Source organism: Rattus norvegicus, chromosome 1 (genome assembly GCF_036323735.1).
Source record: "Rattus norvegicus strain BN/NHsdMcwi chromosome 1, GRCr8, whole genome shotgun sequence".
NCBI lineage: Eukaryota > Metazoa > Chordata > Mammalia > Rodentia > Muridae > Rattus > Rattus norvegicus.
In genome coordinates this window covers 23,553,644-23,580,760 of record NC_086019.1, presented here as the reverse complement: position 1 = coordinate 23,580,760, position 27,117 = coordinate 23,553,644, and the positions used below count along the sequence as shown (strand labels likewise).

At 41.1% G+C, this 27,117-nt stretch overlaps 1 long non-coding RNA gene across 3 annotated transcripts in view; it reads right to left on the bottom strand.

Annotated features, from left to right (window-relative positions):
• Positions 1 to 7,144: 7,144 nt before the first annotated feature.
• Positions 7,145 to 27,117, bottom strand: part of LOC103690933 (uncharacterized) — a 58,194-nt gene continuing 38,221 nt past the window's right edge. For all 3 annotated transcript variants that reach the window (XR_589877.4, XR_010062819.1, XR_010062820.1), the window contains one exon: positions 7,145 to 7,314. This is a non-coding gene — a long non-coding RNA (uncharacterized LOC103690933). The remainder of the gene's footprint in view (positions 7,315 to 27,117) is intronic.

Sequence of the window (27,117 nt, the reverse complement as noted above, 5' to 3'; positions counted from 1 at the left end):
CATGTTCATGTTGGCCATGTTCATGTTGGCCATGTTCATGTTGGCTATGTTCATGTTGGCTATGTTCATGTTGGCCATGTTCATGTTGGCTATGTTCATGTTGGCTATGTTCATGTTGGCCATGTTCATGTTGGCCATGTTCATGTTGTCCATCTACTGCAAGACATGTAGCCTACCTACCCTTGAATGATAGCTTGTTTCCTCAGTGAATCTCCCCTAGGAAAAAAACTAATTTTTCATTCACAAGTGGCTATCAATTGATGATAGCTTATAGATTAGGGATGAAGGTATGTTTCCACTTCTTCCCACTCTAGGAGCCCATCTGATGCAGACCCATGCAGGCCTTGTGCATGCTGCCATGGTCTGTGTGACCTTGCTATATCTAGTAGACTTTGATTGGTGTCTTCCATTCCCTACGGCTCTTACACTCTTTCAGCCTCCTCTTGAGCAGAGTTCCCTGAGCCCTATGGCAAGAAGAGGAAATTTGGAGAAGACATCTTTTTTAGGGATGAGTGTTCCAAGACGTCTGCATAATGTCTGGATGTGGGTCTCTGTTCCCATCTGCTGGAGGAGGAAGCTTCTCTTATAGTGATTAAGCAAGGCACTGATCTGAGCATAGCAGAATGTTTTAGGCATTATTTTATTGCTACATTTATTTGGGAGAACTGTAGTATTTGGTTTTTCCATAGATCCTCACCTATCTAGCCTCAGGTCCTTGGCCACCTAAGCAGTGTTGTGTATGAATTCCATCTCATAGAGTGAGTCTTAAGTCAAATCAGATATTGGTTGGTTACTCCTGCAAACTCTGTGCCATTATTATTGTATTATTATTATTATACCAGAGTATCTTGCAGGCAGATCACAGTTGAAAATCACAGGGTTAGGAGCTGAGCTGGTGTAGCTTTCTCCTTTGGTAGCATATAGAATCTTAATCAAATTCTTAGTTTATTATTTTCAATTCTTAGTTTATTATTATCAATTATTTTCTAGGACCACTCGTTTTCCTGAGTCTAAGTGGCAGAGTAGACCAGTCCAAAGGTATTGAGATCAGACCTTTTGGCTGCTGGAACAGGCCCTCTGTGGATGGGAGACACATTCCAGGCTTTTCCAAACAAACCTGATACAACAATCAGCTTTCACTGGTGTAAACATGGGTGTTTGGTTTTTTTTTTTTTTAATTATATCTGTAAGTACACGTGACCTGACTTCAGACACACCAGAAGAGGGCATCAGATCTCATTACAAATGGTTGTGAGCCACCATGTGGTTGTTAGGATTTGAACTCAGAACCTCTGAAAGAGCAGTCGGTGCTCTTAACCATTGAGCCATCTCTCCAGCCCACTTGGATGATTTTAAACTATTAGATACATTCTCATTGTTTAATAATCAAATGTTTCTAAAATATATTTATAAACTTCAAAGAATTGAGGGCTAGACTTCATGGCATTTCCATTTAAGTATACTCTAATGATTTGCTTGGACTCAACTACACCATCCTCCTGTGTCCTGCTTCTCCTTTCCTGTGGTCTACACCCTCCCCACAGATAGTGCCCTTTCCCCTTTATGTCACATATAAATCCAGGTTCCACATATGAGAGAAAATGTACACTGTGTGTCTTCTCCCACTACCATCTACTGCCTCTGCTCTTTCTCCCTTTAAACATCTTCCATATAGTGTCCTTTCCATTTTCATGGGGGGCTAAGGGGGAGAGACAGAGAGACAGAGAGACAGAGAGAGATAGAGAGAGATAAAAACAGAATGAAATAAGTATATTCTGATTTTCAGTAATTTGTCCTAACATGATGATATCCATTTTCACATTTTTTCTGCCAATGATATAATTAAATTATTTTTATAACTGACTCATTTTTGTTCTCTATATGTTCTAGATCCTAATCTCCCATGATCTATGTGACTGGAAAAGATTTGTCCCTTTCTGTTGCTGTTTCTTCATCCTGCTGATGTTTCCTGGGTAGAAACTCCTTAATTTTAATCAATCTCATTTTCTTAATTCTTGAAGTTCTTTCCTAAGCTGTTGACTTCATTTTTCAGAAGTCCCTTGCCCTGAGGAGTACCCAAACACTTTCATCTTGCTAGAAGCATGACAGTGATGAGCCCTCATTGGTTCTTTGTGCTGTAATATTTATCATAAATTTGGTCCTGATTGCCTGTATTGGTGTCCCATGCTCTCCAGAAAGACTTTCTACAGGTCTCTTAATGCACAGTAATCTCTGCCAGTTTTCCTGATAGCTGCTACTTTAGTTCTGAGTGTTCTGGGATAAGGAATCCCAAAGTAAACGCATAGATTTGGGATCAAACAGGTATCAATGACTGCAAAGCATGCTGAAGCCCTCCTCACCCTCCCTTCCCAGGCACCCTGCAGCCAGCACTGCCTGCCTGTGCTTCTCACTCCCTCAAGTACTCATTTGTCATCGCAAAACGTTGTGAATGTGTTTCTTGTCTTGGAAACATAACAAGAGAATATACAGTTTCTCTGGCAAGAAGAAGTCGGTAGCATGATGGATGGAAGCTCATGGTCATGACACAAGCTGGTTGTTTAAACTTTAATAAAAAACACACTTGGATCGTCCTTGCAGGATCTGAAACTTAACATGAATTGGCATGCAAGGAAACCTAAGCACCACTTTTGTAGATTTGGATTTTTACCATTATCAGAGCTGTCATTTCCCAATTACTTGTTGTTATAGAATTTAATTCTAGAATTTAAAACAAGGATCTGGGACATTCATACAGTGTTGATTCAAATCTAATCCATATTTAAATTGGATCTCATATATTTTCAAAATCTTTTACAGCTTCAATCATTTTCTCACTGACCACTTGACGTATGTCGCAAGTGTCTTTTTGTTCTCTGTTGTTCTCCGTCCTGGGATTGAACCCTCATGAGCAGCAACCTGCCTACCAACAAAGGCGTCCTGTACCCAGACTTCAAGTGTCACAGTTTAGTTTCCAGGAAGCAGTCTCTCTTGGAGTGGTCTCTTCAGCTTAAACAACCAAATACGTTATATTAAATAAAAAGAAATATTAAATTTAAATATAAAGTACTGAAATAAATGCATTTATAATAAAACCAATCTGATGAAAACAAAGACCTTTTACTTCCATTCTCCACATCGAACACTTCAAGCTCTTATGATGGGAGCCTTGAAGTGTTCTATAAAACCTCATTCCAGATGCCACATGGGATGATCATTCAAATACAGTCAGAGATGAGAAACAGACTTGGTTTCCATTTTTCTGTTACTTTATTTAATATTATTTTATGGAAAGATCATAAGCAATTTGAATAAGCAAGATAGTGTGTGAAAATAAGTTCATCTAAAATTATTTATATTGGGCTGCTGTTGATGGTGTACGTCTTTAATCCCAGCACTCAGGAAGAAGATTTATGTGAGTTTGGGACAAGCCTGGTCTATGGATCAGGTTCCAGGACAGCCAGAGCTACACAAAGAAACCTGTGTGTGTGTGTGTGTGTGTGTGTGTGTGTGTGTATGTGTGTGTCTGTGTGTGTCTGTGTGTGTCTGTGTGTGTCTGTGTGTGTATGTGTGTGTATGTGTGTGTCTGTGTGTGCGTATGTGTGCGTATGTGTGTGTGTCTGTGTGTCTATGTGTGTGTGTGTGTCTCTGTCTGTGTCTATGTCTATGTATATATGTACATATAATTGGCTTGCAGATCCTGATGTCATTCTCAGCTACTGTTGTAGCACCATGCTCCCTGCCATGATAATAATGGACTGAGCTTCTGAAATGGTAAACAAGCCATCAATTAATTGCCTTGTTTTATAAGAGTTGCCATGATCTCTTCACAGCAATAGAACATTGACTAAGATAATAATGTATGTTGTTAAACACTGAGGCGTCTCTCAAACTAGGAGTATTTTAATTTGAAAATAAAATTTTATACACTACAAACTGATCATGACTTCTCCTGCCTTGTTTCTCCCAGCTCTCCAGCCCCAACTTTCCCATCTATTCAACTCTGTGCCCTCCCTTCTTTAGAAAATCAACAGAGCAATTCATTAAAAGAATAAAATAAAGAAAACAGAGAAAAAAAACCAAGAAACACACACATGTGGAGTGACATACTCACACACAAAAAACCTGAAAAATCAGAAAACCAAAATAGATAAGCAAAAAACAAGGTAAAAAAAAAAAAGCAAAGAAACAAAAACAACAAAAATAAAACAAATCGCTATGAGACAAAACATCTCCAAAAATAACAATGAGTTTGTTTTTGTTGGCCATCTCCTGCTAGGCATGGGATTTATATAACCACATTTAAGAATGCCACTAAAGACAATTTTCCTTTTTGCATGGTTATCAGTTGGAGATAGCTTCTGGGCTAGGAATGGGCTGTGTCCACTTCCGTCTCAGTGCTTGGATCCCATCGGACTTGGACCAGTGCAGGCCTTGTCACGCCCAGTGCTTACCTGTACACTGGTCCCATTGTATCTGCAGCTCACTCTTTCCTTGTGTCCTTCATCCCCTCTGGCTCCAACAACTTTATGCCTCCTTTCCCTGAGTCCCAGGGGGATGGATTTGATGGAGACATCCCATTCAGGACTGAGTGTTTCAAGGTCTGTGACTGTCTGCACACTGTTCAGTTGTGGTCTCTGTGTTGATCCTGTGCAGGAAGAAGCCTCTCTAATGAGGGTTGAGCAAGGCACAGATCTGTGAGGACAGCACCATTAGGAGTCATTTGGTTGTTTTGTTGCTTTGGCAGGACAGTAGTTTTGTGGTTTCACCTGAGTTCCTTGACCTATCTAGTCTCAGGGTCTTGGCTACCTGAGAACTATTGGGCATGGGTCCTCTCTCATGGACTGGGTCCTAAATCTAAGCAGTTAGTGTGGTTGGTTACACCCATAAGCTTTGTGCCACTCTTGCACAAACAGGTCACCATTGTAGAACACAGGAATTACATCTATGTTAATGTTTAGCTTTCTCCCCTGGTAGCACATAGAATACCTTCCAACACTACAAACACTAGTCTTTAAATTAACCACTAATCCAAGTTATTTAAATAAAAAATTGTTAAAGGGACTAGAGAGAAAGGTTGGCAGTTAAGAGCACTGACTGCCCTACGAGAGGACCTGGGATCAAATCCTAGCACCCAGATGGTGGCTCACAACCGTCAATAAGTCCAGTTCCAGATGATCCTATGTCCTTCTCTGACATGCATGGGGGATATACAGACATACACAAAAGGGAAACCACCCATACACCATACACAAAAGAATAAATAAAATTGTGAAAAATAAGTAAAATGGTTCTAACGAGTAATTTTAAAAGCTAATATAACTTGTATACCCAAATAAAAATATAGTTAATAATTTATGAATATTATTTAGCCATGAGGATGTTTCTGTAGAAATGTTTACTTAAAATCAATTGTAGATCTCATAAGGAGAGAGAAATGGAACAGATAGTTATCGGTAGACAGGGGCTGGAAGGGAGGTTCAAAGAAGGAGGGAAGGGAAGAGGGTGCAAGGAGGAATATGAATAGAGACAGTCAAATTAAGACCCATTTGAGGGGTAAAATGGAAACAGATACAGTAAAAGTGTCCTAAAATATATACACATATGAAGGTGAGCTAAATGAAGTTGCCAAATAATGGGGAGACAGAGTCCCCACTGCCCAACTCTTGCCATCAAATGAAATTTCCAGTACCAGGATTGGGTTATATCAAGCTGAGTTCTAAAGGACTCTTATAAACAACCCAGGTTGTTGACAAGGGTACAGGATGCTTCCCACAAACTGACAGCAAGACCCTATTGCTGAAGACAAACCTACATGACTCACTGATATCAGGAAGTTGATCTGGTGCTGCCTACGGCCTTGGGTACAGGAAGGTCCTCTGAACACCAACGAAAGAGAAACACAAATACCAACCAAGCAACAGACCCTTTGGTCTACTGTTCTGTCCTGCCTACAAGGGATGCTAAGGCAATCGTGGTACAAAGCTTGTAATCAAGCAATGTCTGATTTGACTCAAGGCCCATTCCATGAGCTGGGAACCCAAGCCTGACGCAGCTTGACTGGCCAAGAACTAGATCCAGGCATCTAGGGTTAAACCAAGTACTACTGTTCTAAGAAAAATTAACAATAAAATAAAATTGCTTCAAGTGACATTCTGCTAGACTCATAGATAAGTAGCTTGTTCAGCAATCATGAGAAGCTTTTTCCTGAGGCATGTAAAACCAAACATTATGCAGATAGTGAGAGACCTTGGGACGTTCATCCCTAAATGGGACATCTCCATCAAATTCTTTCCCTCAGAGATCAGGGAACTCTGCGAAAAAGGAGGCAGAACAAGTGTAACATCCAGAGGGGGTGAAGGACACCAAGAGAACAAGACCTTCCAAGTCAGCATGATCAAAGCTCATATGAACTCACAGAGACTAAGGAAGCATGTATAGGACCCATACTGATCTGCACTAGGTCTGTGTATGTGTTGTGGCTTCCAGTTTAGCATTTGTATGGGATCCCTGGGTGTAAATGAGTGGGTCTCTGATTCTTATGCCTTCTCTTGGGCTCTTTTCCTTCTGTTTGTTTGCCTTGCCCAACTCTAGTGTGTTAGTTTTTGTTTTATCTTATCTTATCCCTTAGAAACCTGCTTGCTTTTTAATTAATTAATTAACTAATTAATTAATTAATTTACATCCAAAACGTTGTGTCCCCCTTCCCAGAGTCCCTTCCTCCATCCTTTCTCCCCTTCTCCTCTGAGAGGTTGGGACCCCCTGGATCTCCCCCCAACCTAGCTCATCAAAACTCTGTGGGGTTAGTCACATCCTCTCCCACTGAGGGCAGACAAGGCAGCCCTATGTGCTGAGGCCTCAGTCCAGCCGGTGTATGTTCTTTGGTTGTTGGTTCAGTCTCTGAGAGATCCCAGGGGTCCAGATTAGTTGACTCTGTTGGTCTTCCTGTGGAGATCCAATCCCCTTCAGGGCCTTCAATCCTTCCTCCAACTCTTCCATAAGAATGAACGTCCAATATTTTTTAATGAGAGACTGAAACGGGATGGATCCAGAGGGAGGGGAGGTAGGGAGAACCTTGGAATAGTAGAGGGAAGGGGAACCATAACCAGGATATAGTATGTGAAAAAGTCTACAATAAGAGGCTAAGTGATTTTTAAAGATTTATTTATTTTATGCATATAGTGCTCTCTGCATATACACCTGCAGGCCAGAAGAGGGCATCAGATCCCATTACAGATGGTTGTAAGCCACCATGTTGTTGCAGGACCTCTAGAAGAGAAGCCAGTATTTTTAACTGCTGAGCCATCTCTCCAGCCCCTATGGGGGAAAAAAAAGTTTTAATTAAAAGAAAAATGTTCAAATTATTTTTAAATAAATTAATATTTATACTCACAAGTAAAATGTAATTAATAACTAACAATATCATTTAATCATAAAGGAAGTTTTTGTAGATGTGCTCAAATCAATTTGCCCCCAAGGTTCTATGTAGATAGATATGTAAAAAGAAGACAAGCCTAAACAATGTTTTTCATTTTCTTGTTTTTCCCATTTTCATTAGTTCTTTGAGGATTATACAAAACTGTATTTTTACTATGTTGACTTTCTACCCCTACTCCTCCCATATCCACTATCCTTCCCTTCCCACCCAACTTTGTGCCTTTTTATTAAACCCTCTAGTGCAATTGGTAATGTCCATATATAGACCTCCATTGTAGCATGGTCAACTTACTAGAGATTATACTCTTAGTGTCTCACCCTCTCCCAGTGGGTATCAACTGCCATTACCTAGTTAGCTTGGAGTAGGATTTCATGCCCACCTCCTCTCTCTATGTTGGAATTTTGTCTGGTTCTACGAGTCTTTTGCGTACTGCCATAACTACTGTGAGTTCATACATGCTGTCTTGCTTTGTCCAGAAGACAGAATTTCCTTGTAGTCGCCCACCACCTCTGGCTCTTATGATCTTTCTGCTCCACCTCTGGATAGGGGTGTGGCATAGATGTCTTCTTTATGAATGAGTACTCTACACACTCTTACTCTATGTATTTGGCCCAGCTATGGGTCTCTGTGATGATCGCCATCTACTGCAAAATGAAGCTTCTTGAATGAGACTGGCAGAAACATCAATGTACAGGTATAATCCTAAGTCATTAGGAGTTGTTTTAATATTATTTCCATTTGGCAAATGGTTGTATGCTCTCTCCTAGGAATTATGGCAATTATGGGGCCACAAGTTCTTGGCCCCATGGATTTCAACATGGGGAACAGACCTTAAATCCAATCAAAAAGTAATTAGTTACTCCCAAGATGTTTGAATTTTGTGCCAGGACTGTAATCAGTAGTCACTGTAGCCTGCAGGGTTCATATCTGGATAAGACTGGTGCTTAATCACTGTAGCCTGCAGGGTTCACATCTGGATAAGACCGGTGTTTATGCTTCTCCTCTGGTAGCATGTGTAGTCCTCCCAGTGCTATGAAAGCCAGAAGGAGAAATGAAGTGTCCAGGTGAATACCAGCTCGATGTCTCCATGTTCTGTGACTCAAGTATTATCATCTTCAGCAATAGGATCTTACTATGAAGAACAGTAGAACTGACAAGAACCTGTACTCTTTGTATGGGACACACCAGTCAACAGCTCCAAAAGGTGTAACCCATTTCTGGTACAGGGCTTTTCATTTGTTATTTGTTAGCCTGTAATGTTTAGTAGAGGCATCATTGCTATTCTATAGGGGGCTCCATTTTAAACTCTTTTATTTGTGTGTGTGTGTGTGTGTATATATTTGGAGAGTTTCTAAAGTAGCAGATTTCCATATTACATTTTCAGAATGTCTTTACTGTCTTTAATTGTCCTCCCCACAGGCCCTCTTCTGCCCTCCCATCCCACTGCTTACTTAAACTCTCCACTCTTCCCCTTTGAACCATTATACTACAGCGCTCTGCCCCCTCCCTGAAATCTGCCTCCCACTCCCTCACTGTTATGTGCATGTGGGTATGTGAGTCAGAATGTGGACATTGGAGAACAACCTACAGGAGTCAGTTCTCTCCTTCCCCCATGTGCAGCCCAGGGTTAAATTCAAGTTCCATTGTCATCCTTGGTGGCAGGCATCCTTACTCAGAGCCATCTTTCTGGCCCTGAACAATTTTTGTCTCACTAGAGTCTAATAATCATAAATAAATTCAAATAGAATAGTGATCACAAAGAAAACTGGAAAATATATTCTAAGAGTGGCCCTTTCAGGATCAATTTTGCAAATAGATTTTTGTAAGTTTCCATGATGGGACTGGAAAGGAGGTTCAGAGGTTAAATAAGAGTGCTTGCTCTGTAAACAAAGAATTCACAGCTGAGGAATGCCGAATGGCTGAGAAACACCTAAAGAAATGTTCAACATCTTTAGTCATAAGGGAAATGCAAATCAAAACATCCCTGAGATTTCACCTCACACCAGTCAGAATGGCTAAGATCAAAAACTCAGGTGACAGCAAATGCTGGCAAGGATGTGGAGAAAGAGGAACACTCCTCCATTGTTGGTGGGATTGCAGACTGGTACAACCATTCTGGAAATCAGTCTGGAGGTTCCTCAGAAAATTGGACATTGAACTACCTGAGGACCCAGCTATACCTCTCTTGGGCATATAACAAAGACACATGCTCCACTATGTTCATAGCAGCCTTATTTATAATAGCCAGAAGCTGGAAAGAACCCAGATGCCCTTCAACAGAGGAATGGATACAGAATATGTGGTACATCTACACAATGGAATATTACTCAGCTATCAAAAACAATGCCTTTATGAAATTCATAGACAAATGGTTGGAACTGGAAAATATCATCCTGAGTGAGGTAACCCAATCACAGAAAAACATACATGGTATGCACTCACTGATAAGTGGCTATTAGCCCAAATGCTCGAATTACCCTAGATGCACAGAACACATGAAACTCAAGAAGGATGACAAAAAGGTGAATGCTTCATTCCTTCTTTAAAAGGGGAACAAGAATACCCTTGGGCGGGAATAGGGAGGCAAAGTTTAGAACAGAGGCAGAAGGAACACCCATTCAGAGCCTGCTCCACATGTGGCCCATACATATACAGCCACCAAACTAGATAAGATGGATGAAGCAAAGAAGTGAAGGCTGACAGGAACCAGATGTAGATCTCTCCTGAGAGACACGGCCAGAATACAGCAAATACATAGGTGAATGCCATCATTAAACCACTGAACTGAGACCAGGACTCCCATTGAAGGAATCTTAGAAAGGACTGAAAGAGCTTGAAGGGGCTTGAGACCCCATATGAACAACAATGCCAACCATCCAGAGCTTCCAGGGACTAAGCCACTACCCAAAGACTATACATGGATTGACCCTGGGCTCCAACCTCATAGGTAGCAATGAATAGCCTAGTAAGTGCACCAGTGGAAGGGGAAGCCCTTGGTCCTGCCAAGACTGAACCCCCCAGTGTTGGGGGAGGGTGGTAATGGGGGAAGGATGGGGAGGGGAACAGCCATATAGAAGAGGAGGGGGAGGGACTAGGGGGATGTTGGCTTGGAAACCGGGAAGGGGAATAATAATTGAAATGTAAATAAGAAATACTCAAGTTAATAAAGATGGAAAAAAAAAAGAGTGCTTGCTCCAGAGACTAGAGAGATGGACCAAGGGTTAAGAGCATTTGCTGGTTTTCCCAGAGAAGCTGGATTTGATTCCTAGGACCCATATCAGGTGGCTCACGACTGTGTGTAACTCCAGCTCCAGGTCTAGATTCTGCTGGCCAGTACACTTACACATTCATATACCTGTATACAGACACACAAGCCCACATAATAAAAATAAAAATAAAAATTTTAAATTAAAAGAAGTGCTTGCTGACTTTTTAGCCTCACTGAAATGTGCTCAGAGGGTTCAAGGAGAGACTCCGCCTTGGACCAACAAGCACAGGGACAGAGGAAGATGCTGATGCCCATTTCAGGCTGTGCTCATCTGGCACATGCATCCACATACACAGTCACAGACACATATAATCTCTCTCTCTCTCTCTCTCTCTCTCTCTCTCTCTCTCTCTCTCTCTCTTATTCATGTGCACATACACAAACCTTTATATGACCGCCGTTATATAAATATCAAAGATAGTCTCTTAAATCAAGCCTAAATCTACTCCCTACATTTACGTTTACATATTTGTATATGTATTACATATATACAGTTAGAGAATGCACACACACACACAGACACACACACATAAACACACACACACTCACACAGACACACACACAAATACACATATTCACACAGACACACACATAAACACACACATACACATACACACACACTCACACACACGCACATAGACACACACACAAATACACACACACACTCACACAGACACACACAAATACACATACTCACACAGACACACACATAAACACACACATACACATATACACATACACACACTCACACACACGCACACAGACACACACACACAAATACACACACACTCACACAGACACACACACATACACATACACACATACATACTCACTCACACACACATGCACACAGACACACACACACAAATACACACACACTCACACAGACACACACACACACACACACATACACACACACTCACACAGACACACACACACACACACACATACACACACACACACACACACACACATTTGTGCTTTTTTTCTGATAATGAAATAAGAGGTCTTGGTTTTGGGTTGTTTTTTTTTTTTTTCCAGAAACTCATTCTGGCATCTTCCCTTATGGACGTGCACACATTCAGCAAGCACACACATATGTGTGAACACCCACTTTAGTTGTACTGAACGTAATGTGAAATTTTAGATAAGAGCCTCATTTATAGGCAATTCAGGGAAAGGGGTTTAGCTTAATCCCCAGTTAATGAAACCCCTGCCAGTGAGCGTCCTTTGTCAGCACTTAGCGCACACACGGAGCTCCATGTCTGGGAGATCTGTGAAAGCCACCATGATTAGGCTCAACTGGAATGTAAAACTTGGAAGGCAGGATTTTTGTAAAATGTTATATAAAGATTATGTTCAAAAATCACATGAGCTTGCTTTTAAAAAAAAAAAAAAAACTACTTTCCAGCTTCTGTATTTTGCTATTACGAGCAGCCAAAAAATGTGCTTCGGACATAACAAATCATGTCTTTGCAATTCAAACATGATTGTCCTGTGGTTCCTTAAAGCAGCAGGTCAGATTGTGCTCAAAGAATCTTTCAAAGGCAGGACACACACACCTTTCAAAGGCTGGACACGTGTGTGTGTTTGTGTGTGTGTGTGTGTGTGTGTGTGACTTCAAAAGTGAGACATGTGCCCAGAAGGGCACAGTGCACAGTCAAGCACTGGCCTTTAGGAAAGCTATCAGTAATACATGCGTTATTGCTGCTGGCATTAAAAAAAAGATAAACTAAAATGGCTTTCATTAAATACCAAATGTGTCTCTCTTTGAACGTTTAAGAAGTGTAACAAGCACTTTGGGTTTGGTAGTCTGTCCACATGGTCCCTCAGGTAAGCATAAGAGAAGCAGAAGCATAAGATGCTTTAGCCAACTCTTAGTGGGTGGCTAAAGTAAAATTCCCCGCAATAAACAGTGACAATCGCAAGGCGGACATGGGCATTGCGGAAATGGCCACGTGATTGAATAGTGTAAAATCTACCCTGATCCATCACCATGGTGTTACTTTAGAGGAGTCCAGAGGAGTCAACCCCTAATCCTACACAGAATCACACATTACAGTGATGATGTGCAAACGGCTGGTAAATCTAAAGCAAGATACAGACATAAGGCTCAAAGTTTATTTTAAAACTTTTAAATACTATTTTTAAGGCTGGTCTTCCAGAAAATGCCCCCTTTCTCATATTTCTATAGATTTTTAAATCACACTAGTGAGAAATGACCCCCAGAGCCTTGATTATACTAAGTGAATGGTTGCTCCGTGATATAGGATACCCCACCCTTGAATGGTCTCTTACTTAAAAACCATAAAATGTTAATTGGCATATGGATAAGTCTGATGCTTATCAAAATGTTAACCACCTTTCATCTAAAGCAATTTTCTTTTCTTTTATTCTTTTTTATTATTACTATTTTTCAAGACAGGATTCTTTTTTGTCTTATGGTGCCATGATAAATATGATTCCCAGGGCCTTGAAAGATGACTCACAGTTGAAGCAAGGGAACCAGAATTTGGATCCCCGAGACCCATGTAAATGGCAGATAGGCATGGCAGCTTGCCTACAGCCTCTGCTTTGGAAAGCAGAAGTAGGGGAGCCCGAGAGCAAGCCAACTGGTGGCGTGAGTCATGTCAGCCAGCTCTGGGTTTGACTAAGAGACCTTGCCTCAAAGAATAGAGAAGAAATCATGAGATTAGGAGAGTCATGAAGAAATGACCTCGAGGCTGGAGAAATGGCTCCACTGTTGAGAGCGCTCGCTACTCTTTCAGGGGAGCCGAGTCCTCTCCCCAGCGCCCACACTGGGCAGCAGCACAATCACCTCAAAGTGCAGCCCCAGGGATCTGCTCTCCCTCTGGCTTCAAGGGCACCTGTACTTACACGCATTTATCCCACACGGATGCATGCACCTAATTCACAATGTAATACCTCTTAAAAGACAGAAGAGTCTTAACGTCAACCTCAGACTTCCGCACACTGGTGCACCCAGGCGCATCTATGTCCTGCACCTTCATACGCATGCGCTCCTCCATACATGCAAAGGAAAGGAAAACGAAAATCTGACTTGGCCTACTACAGAATACCAAGAGAAAGGACAATCATATAAGTTTCTGTTCACACACCTATAGAAACATGGATAACAAGGAAAGGGCTAACTTTTAATGAAAACTGTGCACCAAAACAGAACAGGGCTGTCCTGTGTTCTGGGTAGGTGCACTCTTGAGAATGGAAGAGTGTACTGTGTGTCCGCAGGCTTTGCCCAGCCTGCTCAGAATCCTCTTCTCTTATGTGCAGTTGTTTCAGCCCAGAGCTCCCCTCACACTGGTAGAGAATGATTGTGCTTCACGTCCTCTTTACAAGACATTTTAGAATATGTAATAACACACTGACTTCAGGTCTTGCCATAGGTGCTGTAATATTAAGAGTCCCCGAAGAACTCTGAGCTTTTGTGGAAGCGAAGTCTCTATAAATAGTAATGAGGTCAATTCTCTCATATTTTGAAGGGCAGGAGTGAAAGTTTATAGAATGAGATGGAGCGAAGGGAGCCTAGGCCTGGCTGCGGTGATTTCCAAGTGTTTACAACACTCCTGCTCCAGTGACAGAGCAAACCCGAATTCACGGTCCTTTTAAAACCTGAGACTCCGGCTCGTTATTACCAGAGTGGGAATCCCCCCATCCTTTACGGCTCCCTGAAATCATGCCTTCCGTTTATAGGTGAGTTCGCAATATTTACAAAGAAAAATCTCAAATAAGCCAGCTAAAGCAACAGTTTAAAATAGACAGCACAAGTACCATGTGGTTACAAGTAGAACATTACAGAGCAAAATAGTAGAATTCAGGATCGTTTGTATCTTGCTAATGCTAACACACAAATGACTGATGTTCTATGTGTCTATTGCCTGCATGTCATAAATTTGGCCCTCTGATTTACAGGCTGATAATTCAAACAACTTATACAGTATTCCTAGGATTGAAACTTAGCCATTTGGGGAAAGCACCCCCCATAGTAAGGCTAGAAAAGTGGTATTGCCTCAGGCTCCTACCTGTGTCAAGTGTCCTCAGTGCAGGCAGCAGCAACTTGAATAGTGATACCTTTGGTAAACATAAAACTAATGTCCCTATGTCAAGGTCTAATTGCATAAAAGCAATGGGATGGAATTTGGGGAGAGGGAGAAAATTGTCAAATTGGGGGCTTTCTGTGTCTTCATCTTTGAACAGAATTTAGAATATCTGTGAATGAGTAGACAAAATGTATGTCAACCAGTATTCTGTCCTTACGTCAGCTTTAGGAAACTGCTAAGTGACATTAATACACACATTAAAATTCCTTCTAAACACTGAGTACCTAGCAAGAGAAATATATTCAACAAAATATAATTTTAGGAAATTGCTAAATGAAAGCATTAACATCATATCACTTATTCATTAGAAAGAGGAAGAAAGGATTCTTATGTTTGTGTAAGGATAAAAAGTCATGTAGGTGGAGATAACAATAATTGGATATTATCATTCCATATTAACGATGTGCAGGGGTAAACTAAGGAGCAGGATTTGAAGGAAGCAAACCAATGCCTGGCCCAGCTTCTGACCCATGCCAAGAGAGGGAGCCCACCCTGACATTATTCATGATATTCTTTCTGCTCTACTTACAGACAGGAGCCTAGCATAACTGTCAACAGAGAGGCTGCACCCAGCAACTAATGGAAACAGATGCAGAGACCCACAGCCAAGCATTAGGCAGAGATTGGGAGATCCTGTGGAAGGAGGAAAAGATTGGAGGAACCAGAAGTGTCGAGAATACAAAAGAAAACCTACAGAATCAACTATTAATTAAACCTGGGTTCACAGGGGCCCACAGAGACTGAACAGCCAACCAGAGAGCATGCATGGGATGCACCTAGGCCCTCCGCACATTTGTAACAGTTGTGGGACTCCTAAAGCGGGAACAGGGACTGTCTCTGACTACATTGCCTTTGGCTTCCTTCCCCCAACTGGACTGCCTTGTCTAATCTCAATAGAAGACGCACCTAGTCTTACAACTTGTTATGCCAAGGCTAGTGGATATCCAATGGAGGCTTCCCCTTTTCTGAGAAGGAAAGGAGGAGTGAATGGGGGGAGGGGAATGAGGAGGAGGGACTTGGAGGAGAGAGGGAAAGACACAATCGGGATGTAAAGTTAGTTAATTAATTAATGAAAAATCAGAAAGTGAGAGAAAGGGAGAGCGGAAGGGAGAAAGGGAGGAAGAAAAGAAGGAAGGAAAGAGGGAAGGAAGGAAGGGAAGAAGAGAGGAAGGGAAGAAGGGAGGGAGGGAGGGAGGAACAAAGGAAGGAAGGAAAAAGGGAGGGAGGAAGGGAGGAACAAAGGAAGGAAGGAAAAAGGGAGGGAGGAAGGAAGGAAAAAGGGAGGGAGGAAGGAAGGAAAAAGGGAGGGAGGAAGGAAGGAAGGGAGGGAGGGAGGAAGGGAGGAAAAAGGGAGGGAGGAAGAGAGGGAAGCAGGGAAGGGTAAGAAAGAAGGGAGGGCTTGAACAGCATTAATAAAAGACAAAGGGAATTTGAAAAGACTCAGGTAATCAATGCACACTGGAATCCATCCAAAGCTGACCAGGTTAAAATAGTGACTTTTTAAATTTTTATCTTATTAAAATTCCTCTTTGCTTTCTAAGGAGAGGCAGAAAGAGTGTGGATTCAAATGGGGGAAGATGAGAAGGATGTTGGAGGACTTGGGGGAGGGGAAACCATAATCAGAATATATTGTATTAAAAAAAAAACTACTAAAAACAGAAGAAAAAAAATAATTAAAAATATATAGCGATGAATAGAAAATTATTTTTCTTATTTTGAATTACATGTAAGAGGTGGGTATATGTAGTGCAGGGATATGTGTATACGTGAGGGTATATGCATATGTGGGGGTATGTGTATGTAAGGATATATGCAATATGGGGGTATATGCATATGTAAGGGTATTGTTTGTGGTGGTACATGCAAATGTGGGGTGTGTGTATGTGTGTGTGTGTGTGTTAGGGGTGTTTGAACATGTGGAATTATATGCATAAGTGGGAGTATAAATGTATGGGGGTCTATGCCTATGTAGGAAGGGCATGCACAGAGGCCAGAGATGTTGGCTTCCTTTGAACATGAAGTGTCAAGTGGTCATGAGCCACCTGGCATGGTACTAGAGACCAAACTCAGGTCCTCTGGAAGAACAGTACACACTCCTTTTGTTATCTATTGGTTATTTTATTTATTTAAATTTTACATGTTGTCTGCCTTTCCAGTTTCCCCTCCACAAGCCCCCCCATTCCATCTTCCCCGCCCCTCCCTCTGTGAGGCTGCTCCCCTACCCACCCACCCCAGTACACACTCTTCTTTTCCGTTTTTTTTTTCTTTTATCAGATATTCATTTACATTTCAAACGTTATCCCCTTTCCTGATTTCCCCTCCAGAAACCCACTATCCCATCCCTCCTCCTTCTGCTTCCATGAGTGTGCTCCCCCACTTAACCACCCATTCCCTCCTGCCTCCCCACCCTGACATTCCTCTACACTGGGGCATCAAGCCTTGACAGGATCAAGGGCCTCTCCTCCCATTGATGCTCAACAAGGCCATCCTCTGCTACATATGCAGCTAGAGCCATAGGTCCATCCCTGTGTATTCTTTGGATGGTGGTTTAGTCCCTGGGAGCTCCGGGAGGTCTGGTTGATTGATATTGTTGTTCTTCTTGTGGGGTTGCAAACACCTTCAGCTGCTTCAGTCCTTTCTCTAACTTCTCTATTGGGGAGCCTGTTCTCAGTCCAATGATTGGCTGTGAGCATCTGCCTCTGTATTTGTCAGGCTCTGACATAGCCTCTCAAGAAACGGCTACATCAAGCTCCTGTTGGCAAGCACTTCTTGGCATCCCCAGTATTGTCTGGGTTTGGTGTCTGTATATGGGCTGGATCCCCAGGTGATGTAGTCTCTGGATGGCCTTTCCTTCGGCCTCTGCTCCACACTTTGTCTCTGTATTTCCTCCTGTGAGTATTTTTGTTCCCACTTCTAAGAAGAACTGAAGTATTCACACTTTGGTCTTCCTTCTTCTTGAGCTTCATGTGGTCTGTGAATTTTTTCTCAGGTATTCCAAGTTTTGGGCTAGTATCCACTTATCAGTGAGTGGATACCATGTGTGTCCTTTTATGATTGGGTTACCTCACTCAGGATGATATTTTCTAGTTCCATCCATTTGCCTAAGAATTTCATAAAGTCATTGTTTTTGATAGCTGAGTAATATTCCACTGTGTAGATGTACCACATTTTCTGTATCCATTCCTGTTGAAGGGCATCTGGGTTCCTTTCCAGCTTCTGGCTATTATAAATAAGGCTGCTATGAACATAGTGGAGCACGTGTCTTTGTTATATGTTGGAGCATCTTTTGGGTATATGTCCGGGAGTGGTATAGCTGGGTCCTCAGGTAGTTCAATGTCCAATTTTCTGAGGAACCTCCAGACTGATTTCCAGAGTGGTTGTACCAGCTTGCAATCCCCCCAGTACGCACTCTTAATAGCTTAGCTATCTCTCTAGCCCAAATGTATTTCTTATTGATAGTGATATACAAGATACATACACAGAATTTTAATGAAAACGTTTTGAGATAGAACATGGAGCTCAATAACCAAATAAACATTTTGAAATTTTATGAACAAGCTCTTGTTTTATTTTTCTGAAGGCCTAAACAGTTACTTGATTGGGGAGGGAGGGCTAAATGCTGTGCTTCATTCTTTTCAGATTCAAATGAAAGAGTTAAGTGAGTGGGACATAGTAGGTGTCGTGGCTCTGTAAACAAATGAAACCCTTGGAGTGCTGGACAAACCCATACCTTACATATCATAGTGAGTTCAATTATCCTTGAAAATCCATTGTCATCTACGCACATAAAAGTCAATAGGAAACACACAGAGGTTTTATGTAATCTCGCATGCTAATTTTTAGTCTCCAGTGACTGCAGAATTTGAACTAGACTTTTGAAGATATACTGGTGATTGATGGCTTGTTAGGAGTGGGAGCCGGTTTTCTGCAGATGCGTCCCTGAGAGGCTCCAGCGCGTGGTCCTAAACCCATGCACACACTGGCAGCACTAAGGAGAATATGGAATAGACAGCGGCAAGTAGTGGGGCTTATAAATGTCCCTTATTGTAGGGGAGGGAGCCGTGAGCGGATTTAATCAAAACACATTATATTCATGTAAGAATTCTCAAACAATTAAATTGTAAATCTAAAGACCTGACCAAAGTATCTGTTTGCATCTATTTGGACTGCTATAACAAAATCCCAGAGCTGAGCAGCTGGGGTAAATAAATATTTGTTCTCTACAGCTGTGCCAGCTAGAAAGTGAAAGACCGAGGCAGAGTCAATATTTGGTGAGAACGTATTTCTTGTTTCCTAGACAAGGATCTTTTGTCTGTATCTTCATGTTGTAGGAGAAGACAAAGGAGAAGTACTTATCTGTCCTCCTTTCATAAGGTAATGATTCCATTTTTTTTTTTTTTTTTTGGAGCTGGGGACCGAACCCAGGGCCTTGTGCTTGTTAGGCAAGCGCTCTACCACTAAGCTAAATCCCCCAACCCCACTTACCTGCTAACTTATCTTGCCAGCCCAAGGCATACATTTTTAAACTCACTAAGACTAGATCAGGAATTCAGTCAAATAACTAACTCCCCTGAATCACTGGGTCTAGAATTGCAGTTTCTTCCCTGTTGTATCTTCTGTGCTCAGAGGTTAATACAGGCAATACTGTTATCGTAGCCAGGGCCCACATCCACACAAGTCTGCATGACCATCGCCACTGGGTCTCACCTAATTCAATGTGCAAGGTAAGCAGTCCAGCCGAGAGCATTAAGAGCACTTATGTGTAATTCTACCACAGATTTGTAGAAAACCCAAAAAACCTTGTTTTGACATTAACTATGAACTGAAATTTATTGCAATTTCTGTTTTAGCTACAGCTATAGTGTTGGGGTTGAATGGCTCTTTTCATCGAATGGACAGCACTTTCTAATTCTAGTGTTAAAACACACCTGCAATTTTATCCACAGACGAATAAACCCAAGTCAGCTGCAATCCACTGGGTGTTCTTGGCTCCCTGTGTGCTTAGTAAAACTAAAGCAGTGCAGGTAATTTATTAATAACTAACACAACATTTATCACATGTTGAGTGCCTACACTGGTCTACATGCTCCAGTCACGAAATTCGTTTTTTCTGTCTTTCATTAAGCATTTGTTTTACTTACCATATGGTGTGACACTCAGTATTCACACTTGACACTTACTGAGACTGTAACAAGGAACTCAGTTTCACAGATTTCCTCTAATTGTCACAATCAACTCACTGTGACAGCAGTTTTTCAAAGGAGGAAAACACCCCTGAGAATAAGTTGCCTAAAATCAGTACAACCGATGAGCTGTTGGATTAACATGTCTGGATCTGTCCATTTGACTATACTGCCTGCCATTAAATCATTGACTATGCAGAGTGGAACATATTTACAGCCAGAAGAACACTGTTGAGAAGTTGATAATCACTGATAATCCATGTCAGGACCTCCTCACACGTGTTAGCTCCTAGATTCATTTACTACACATGTAGGTTACTTCCCACAAGTAACGTTTCCATCGAAACCAATATATCCTAAAACACTTAAACGACACTTGAAAATTGCCATGGGCTTATCAATGGAGTAGAATCTAGGATACTGTGTGGTCAATATAAACAACTTCCCCAGAGTTCTAACCAGGATGGATGCTACAACTTTATTAAGTCACAACAAGCTGATTTTGTTTCTTTTTTTTTAAAGATTTATTTATTTATTTTATGTATATGAGTACACTATATCCCTCTTCAGACACACCAGAAGAGGGCATCGGATCCCATTACAGATGGTTGTGAGCCACCATGTGGTTGCTGGGAATTGAACTCAGAACCTCTGGAAGAGCAGTCAGTGCTCTTAACCGCTGAGCCATCTCTCCAGCCCCGATTTTGTTTCTATTTCAACTCTCTGTATATAGAAAGTTATAAACCCAAAACAGCTCTAGGCACTGGAATATAGTAATGGGAAAAATCTAATCTCTGAAGGCAATTCATATACAAGGTCTAGTCATACAATAACAAACAAATAAAAAAAGTAGGTGAAGAAAGGGGATAGAAAATGTCAGGATTTGTTATGTTAGGTAGATGTCAAGAAAGGTACCTATCAGGCGAGAGAGATAGCTCAGTGGTTAAGAACATTGACTTGATCTTCCAGAGGTCCTGGGTTCAATTCCCAGCAACCACATGGTGGCTCACAACCATCTGTAATGGGATCCGATGCCCTCTTCTGGTGTATCTGAAGACAACTATAGTGTGCCCATGTAAATAAAACAAATCTTTTTTTAAAAAAGAAAAGCACTTTATCATTCATTTAGGACTTTTATATTGGAACTAAGTCCCCAACATACGTGACAAGGGAGTTAATCAAGATGTGAAGGTCCTACCTTCATTCATACGCTTGTGCTCTTATAACAGATCCTATTGGTCCCTTCTGCCTCATGAGGACTCAGCAAGAAGACACCAGCTGTGAGGAAGAGACTGATCTTCCAAATCTGCAGGCATCTTAATCTTGATCTCATATTCCGTAACACTAATAAATACATCACTGTAGCCAATGAAAATGGACCTATTCATTCATTATAACAGATACGACTCTACAAATGTAAGAGTTATATAGAATACATTTCAGAGTGCAAAAACTAATGTATTGCATTTTCAGGTATACACTAAACCCCTAAGTTACGGATTGGTAGTTTATCAGAGACATTTTTTGTAGGACATATATTTTTAGTTATAAAAAGTTAGCTGGGTCTAGGAGCTGTAGGGGTGACTCAGTGGTTAAGAGCACTGGCTGCTCTTCAAGAGGATTCAAGTTCAACAACCAGAACCCACTCAGCAGCTCACAACTGTTCGTAACTCCAGCATCAGGGAATCCGATGCCCTCCTCTGGCCTCTGCTGGCACCATGGCACTACCAAGCACACATGCGGGGGGCACAGACATAGCTGTCACCAAAATACCCACTCATAAAACAAAAGGAACTAGATGGGTCTAAATGAAAAGAAAGGGACTATTTCAATCCTGGGGACAGATAGACATATATAAATAATATAAATGTGGGTGTGGAATAGAAAAGCAAGAACTCAATGTAGGATATAAGATGGGGTTTTCTGAACCAGAGAATGACAAATCTGACTGACAGGAGTGGGGTACATGGTTCCTGTGACCACACGAATACATCCGCGGGTCTCATGAGGTTTATGACTTCTCAAATAACCACTTGCTATATTCCTTTTGAAAGGTAATTTGTCCACACATTTCCAATTAATTTTTATTTATGTAAGGAAATGTGGTCTATAATCCTTCATCTCACAGACTGGTCTACCAGCAAACAATAGTATCAACATTAGCTGGTATAGCATAAAAAATACCAAACTTCTGCCTATACCACACATCACAGAATATTCCCAGGTGATATTTGGGAAACGTTATACCTGTGTTCCAGCGATTATTTGGCTAGCTCTTTATCATGTAACTTCGGGCAAATGTTTTAATCAATAAACCTAAATTACTCATCTCTAATTTCTTCACACATATATATATGTATATGTATATGTATATGTATATATATACATATATATATTCAATAGTAAGATCAGATAAAACAAGTTCTGTGAAAGCGCTTTGCAACCATCACTAGGCATGGTCCCTAAAATCGGTGTCTGTGTCCAGTGAAGATTCAGGGATCGCAAGCCAGAGAGAGCAAGGAGCCCCACCCTCACTGTTAACCTCTGTGAAAACAGATGGGGGAAACATCTCCTTTGATGGCACAAATGATCAAGTTTACTAAAGTGATATGGGTGTAGGTTGTCTTAAGAGTTCGAAGGCTAGCATCCATTAAAGTCATGGTGTGAATATGCCTGTCTGTGGTGCTCTTGTTGACACAATGGGACATGAATACACAGAAGGATGGAAAGGTGTTTTTTTGGTTTCTTGGGGTGTAACTGCTAGGTGAAAAGTTTACAGGCTACTTCCCAACAGCTGTGTCCTATAGCAGATCTCAGGCTTAATGAGAACGGTCACCTGGAAACTCCCTAGCTCCCTGGCCTTCTTCACATAAGCATCTTCGAACTTTTCAAATGCTGTGTGTGTAGTACACATATAATTATAATAAAATAAAACATAAAAAATGTTTAAAGGCCATGGAGATGACTTAGTAGGTACAGACACTTCTGTATAAATCTGAAGACCCAAGTAGGATCCACGGGACTAAAGATAGGAGAGGACTCTCAAGAAGTTATCTTCTGACTTCCACATGCTCACACACACATGCGCACACACACCCATATACGTATATACACACCATATATATGTATTAATAATTAATAAATAAAATAATTTTAAAATGGTTAGTATAGCTTTAAAATAAAATTGTATTCCAGGGTAGTCTGAGCCTGGAGATATTTAAGAAGAGAGCTCTGAAGTCAGGTAAAGCTGACATGCTGAACATAACCCTTCTCCTTCAAGGTCATGGAGGAAATCCTGCGTAACTTTGCCTAATAAACTTACTCAACTGCAGGGCACTTTCCTGCATTGCTGCTTATTAATTTACTACAGGTTCCATAGGATCATAATCTTTCTCATACAATATCTAATATAGTCTTAACAACCCAGCAGAGGATGGCTTAGCTCGTATGTGTGCAAGAACACTACTCTAGATGCTTCTCCACAGAAACTGTGCCTTATACAGCTAAGGCAAGATACCAGTCTGCTCAAACAAACAAACAAACAAAACGTTTGCTGAACCTCTTAAATTGTTTTTAGGCCAACATAAAAATTGTTAGATTCTACTACAGCATTTGCTACATACATGCCATTCGCTACATAAATGCCATTTGCTACAAACATACCATTCGCTACATACATGCCATTTGCTACATACATGCCATTTGCTACATGCGTACCATTTGCTACATACATGCCATTTGCTACATACATATCATTTGCTACATACATGTCATTTACAACATAGATGCCATTTGCTGCATACATGCCATTTACTACATACACAACATTTGCTACATACATGTCATTTGCTACATACACAACATTTGCTACATACATGGACATGGCATTTTCTACATATGTGCCATTTACTACATGTGTGTCATTTTACTCTGCACTTTTTTAGAACTCATATTACATGGACGTATAAAATCAACAGGTTTTGGATCCAACTGGGTTTTGCACAGTGGATATCTATGTCCAAAACATTTGTTTGTACTTGTAATGAGCTACCATAAGCAAGAGTCAGGGAAAGGCAAGTTTAAAACTAAATATAGGAATAGGAATACTATCACCTTGGGTCTCTCTTCTGTCATAGCTTCTCAACATTTGAAAATATAGTATTATGATGATATCTGAAGAACGGAAATTCATCTGCATACAATCCAAAGCCAGTGTTGTTTTCTATAAAATGTGTAGAAGGTGAATTGTGAACCAAGGAGTCTACAGGGGGTTATACTCACTATTCCAAGTTTACAGTCCTCAGTTATCAAACTGCTGGTAAAGCAGAGAAATACACCCAGGGGCCTCAATTACTCTCAGTTATGCTGGCTGTTTGGCATCGTGTCTCTGGCCTGGGTACTACATCCTGAGGGAGGCATTTTGAATCAGAAACAGTACCAGAACAACAGGAAGGAGGGGTCAGTGAGGAAGAGAAATTCACATTTCTGAACTACAGATGAAACTGGAACGCTGGTGCTCACAAACGTTCCTCGAGAAGCCCTGGGTAAACATGAACAACTTTGACGTGACCCACAAACATTGCTCTCTAAAGAACATTCCCCATCTCAGCCAGATTCTATTTCCCATGACAGGAAATGAAGCCTCGAGCTCTGCTCAGTCACACGTACCTCCACAGCCATGACATCAAGGCTCTAAGTATTCCTAGCAAATTCATGCATTTATTGAATCTTCCCCAAAAAACTTTTAGGCTTTAAAAAGATGGGAGAAATACTACCTAGAAGCAAAAGTCTGGGTTTTCTGGAGCTCAGGAAAGAATTTAGCATAAACTGATCTATTAAGAAAATATACTTCACTGTAGCCCCAAAGGAAAACATTACAAGCTAATAACTATTTTCTAAAATATTACCTCAAGGTCCCCATGGTTTCAGACTAAATCTAGAGCCCACCATTCCTTTTCAATACCTCTTCAAATTATAATCTATGATTGAATCATTTAAAAATATTTTCTGATGCTGAGTAATAAATGAACAGCATTTTAAGTATCTAATTCAGATTTAGTAATTCTGTAGCATGTTTACTACACAGTTTATTTGGATACGTGTGAATGTGAGCATATACACATATACACATATGTTCACATACGTTTCCATAAAGTTATTCAAACAGGAATGGTGTCACTGGCTTTAGATTTATGTACGTTCCACATATCATTATGTCATCCATACATTACAAATTCCAGAGTGTCAGGGGGAAGTTCCAAAGGAGGCTCATTAAGAGTTATTAAAACCATAGTAAAAATGGCCATTTTACCAAAAGCAATCTACAGATTCAATGCAATCCCCATCAAAATACCAATCCAATTCTTCAAAGAGTTAGACAGAACAATTTGCAAATTCATCTGGAATAACAAAAAACCCAGGATAGCTAAAGCTATCCTCAACAATAAAAGGACTTCAGGGGGAATCACTATCCCTGAACTCAAGCAGTATTACAGAGCAATAGTGATAAAAACTGCATGGTATTGGTACAGAGACAGACAGATAGACCAATGGAATAGAATTGAAGACCCAGAAATGAACCCACACACCTATGGTCACTTGATTTTTGACAAAGGAGCCAAAACCATCCAATGGAAAAAAGATAGCATTTTCAGCAAATGGTGCTGGTTCAACTGGAGGGCAACATGTAGAAGAATGCAGATCGATCCATGCTTATCACCCTGTACAAAGCTTAAGTCCAAGTGGATCAAGGACCTCCACATCAAACCAGACACACTCAAACTAATAGAAGAAAAACTAGGGAAGCATCTGGAACACATGGGCACTGGAAAAAATTTCCTGAACAAAACACCAATGGCTTATGCTCTAAGATCAAGAATCGACAAATGGGATCTCATAAAACTGCAAAGCTTCTGTAAGGCAAAGGACACGGTGGTTAGGACAAAACGGCAACCAACAGATTGGGAAAAGATCTTTACCAATCCTACAACAGATAGAGGCCTTATATCCAAAATATACAAAGAACTCAAGAAGTTAGACCGCAGGGAAACAAATAACCCTATTAAAAAATGGGGTTCAGAGCTAAACAAAGAATTCACAGCTGAGGAATGCTGAATGGCTGAGAAACACCTAAAGAAATGTTCAACATCTTTAGTCATAAGGGAAATGCAAATCAAAACAACCCTGAGATTTCACCTCACACCAGTGCGATTGGCTAAGATCAAAAACTCAGGTGACAGCAGATGCTGGCGAGGATGTGGAGAAAGAGGAACACTCCTCCATTGTTGGTGGGATTGCAGACTGGTAAAACCATTCTGGAAATCAGTCTGGAGGTTCCTCAGAAAATTGGACATTGAACTGCCTGAGGATCCAGCTATACCTCTCTTGGGCATATACCCAAAAGATGCCTCAACATATAAAAGAGACACGTGCTCCACTATGTTCATAGCAGCCTTATTTATAATAGCCAGAAGCTGGAAAGAACCCAGATGCCCTTCAACAGAGGAATGGATACAGAAAATGTGGTACATCTACACAATGGAATATTACTCAGCTATCAAAAACAACGAGTTTATGAAATTCGTAGGCAAATGGTTGGAACTGGAAAATATCATCCTGAGTGAGCTAACCCAATCACAGAAAGACATACATGGTATGCACTCATTGATAAGTGGCTATTAGCCCAAATGCTTGAATTACCCTAGATCCCTAGAACAAACGAAACTCAAGACGGATGATCAAAATGTGAATGCTTCACTCCTTCTTTAAATGAGGAAAAAGAATACCCTTGGCAGGGAAGGGAGAGGCAAAGATTAAAACAGAGACTGAAGGAACACCCATTCAGAGCCTGCCCCACATGTGGCCCATACATATACAGCCACCCAATTAGACAAGATGGATGAAGCAAAGAAGTGCAGACCGACAGGAGCCGGATGTAGATGGCTCCTGAGAGACACAGCCAGAATACAGCAAATATAGAGGCGAATGCCAGCAGCAAACCACTGAACTGAGAATAGGTCCCCTATTGAAGGAATCAGAGAAAGAACTGGAAGAGCTTGAAGGGGCTCGAGACCCCAAAAGTACAACAATGCCAAGCAACCAGAGCTTCCAGGG